The sequence below is a fragment of the Triticum aestivum genome, chromosome 7A (genome assembly GCF_018294505.1).
Source record: "Triticum aestivum cultivar Chinese Spring chromosome 7A, IWGSC CS RefSeq v2.1, whole genome shotgun sequence".
In the NCBI taxonomy this organism is placed as follows: domain Eukaryota; kingdom Viridiplantae; phylum Streptophyta; class Magnoliopsida; order Poales; family Poaceae; genus Triticum; species Triticum aestivum.
In genome coordinates this window covers 75513169-75515706 of record NC_057812.1, presented here as the reverse complement: position 1 = coordinate 75515706, position 2538 = coordinate 75513169, and positions in this window count along the sequence as shown.

Genomic DNA, 2538 nt, shown 5'->3' with positions numbered 1-2538 from the left:
AGAGTTGAACTAGCTCTATAAGCAAGTTGAAATAATTTTACTCTAGAGTTGCACTAGCTCTATAGCCTAGTACAAATCATTTTACACTAGAGTTGAACTAGCTCTATAAGCTAGTTCAAATAATTTTTACACTAGAGTTGAACTAGCTCTATAGCCTAGTACAAATAATTTTACACTAGAGTTGAACTAGCTCTATACCCTAGTACAAATAATTTTACACTATAATTGAACTAGTTGTATAAGCTAGTTGAAATAATTTTACACTAGAGTTGAGCTAGCTCTATAAGCTAGTTCAAATAATTTTACACTAGAGTTGAACTTTCTCTATAAGCCTAGTACAAATAATTTTACGCTAGAGTTGAACTAGCTCTATAAGCTAGTTAAAATAATTTTACAATAGAGTTGACCTAGCTCTATAGCCTAATACAAATGATTTTACACTAGAGTTTAAATAGTTCTATAGCCTATTACAAATGATTTTACACAAGAGTTGTACTAGCTCTATAGCTAGTTCAAATAATTTTACAGTAGAGTGGAACTAGCTCTATAGCCTACTACAAATAATTTTACACTAGAGTTGAAATAGCACTATAGCCTAGTACAAATAATTTTACACTAGAGTTGAACTAGCTCTATAAGCAAGTTGAAATAATTTTACTCTAGAGTTGCACTAGCTCTATAGCCTAGTACAAATAATTTTACACTAGAGTTCAACTAGCTCTATAAGCTAGGGCAAATAATTTTTACACTAGAGTTGAACTAACTCCATAGCCTAGTACAAATAATTTTACACTACAATTGAACTAGCTCTATAAGCTAGTTGACATAATTTTACAGTAGAGTTGAGCCAGCTCTATAAGCTAGTTCAAATAATTTTACAGTGGAGTTGAACTAGCTTTATAGGCTAGTACAAATAATTTTACACTAGAGTTGAACTAGCTCTATCAGCTAGTTAAAATAATTTTACAGTAGAGTTGACCTAGCTCTCTATAGCCTAATACAAGTGATTTTACACTAGAGTTGAACTAGTTCTATAGCCTACTACAAATAATTTTACAATAGAGTTAAACTAGCAACATAAGCTAGTTCAAATAATTTTACACTAGAGTTGAACTAGCTCTATAAGCTAGTTGAAATAAATTTTTCACTAGAGTTGCACTAGCTCTATAGCCTAGTACAAATAATTTGACACTAGCGTTGAACTAGCTCTATAAGCTAGTTCAAATAATTTTACACTCGAGTTGAACTAGCACTATAGCCTAGTACAAATAATTTTACACTAGAGTTGAACTAGCTCTATAGCCTAGTACAAATAATTTTACACTAGAGTTGAACTAGCTCTATAGCCTAGTACAAATAATTTTACACTAGAGTTGAACTAGCTCTATAAGCAAGTTGAAATAATTTTACTCTAGAGTTGCACTAGCTCTATAGCCTAGTACAAATAATTTTACACTAGAGTTGAACTAGCTCTATAAGCTAGTTCAAATAATTTTTACACTAGAGTTGAACTAGCTCTATAGCCTAGTACAAATAATTTTACACTAGAGTTGAACTAGCTCTATACCCTAGTACAAATAATTTTACACTATAATGGAACTAGTTGTATAAGCTAGTTGAAATAATTTTACACTAGAGTTGAGCTAGCTCTATAAGCTAGTTCAAATAATTTTACACTAGAGTTGAACTTTCTCTATAAGCCTAGTACAAATAATTTTACGCTAGAGTTGAACTAGCTCTATAAGCTAGTTAAAATAATTTTACAATAGAGTTGACCTAGCTCTATAGCCTAATACAAATGATTTTACACTAGAGTTGAACTAGTTCTATAGCCTATTACAAATGATTTTACACAAGAGTTGTACTAGCTCTATAAGCTAGTTCAAATAATTTTACAGTAGAGTGGAACTAGCTCTATAGCCTACTACAAATAATTTTACACTGGAGTTGAAATAGCACTATAAGCTAGTTCAAATAATTTACACTAGAGTTGAACTAGCTCTATAAGCTAGTTGAAATAAATTTTTCACTAGAGTTGCACTAGTTCTATAGCCTAGTACAAATAATTTGACACTAGCGTTGAACTAGCTCTATAAGCTAGTTCAAATAATTTTACACTCGAGTTGAACTAGCTCTCTAGCCTAGTACAAATAATTTTACACTAGAGTTGAACTAGCTCTATAAGCTAGTTAAAATAATTTGACACTAGAGTTGAACTAGCTCTATAAGCTAGTTCAAATAATTTTACACTCGAGTTGAACTAGCTCTCTAGCCTAGTACAAATAATTTTACACTAGAGTTGAACTAGCTCTATAAGCTAGTTAAAATAATTTGACACTAGAGTTGAACTAGCTCTATAGCCTAGTACAAATAATTTTACACTAGAGTTGAACTAGCTCTATAAGCTAGTTCAAATAATTTTACACTAGAGTTGAACTAGCTCTATAGCCTAGTACAAATTATTTTACACTAGAGTTGAACTAGCTCTATAAGCTAGTTAAAATAATTTTACACTATAGTTGACCTAGCTCTATAGCC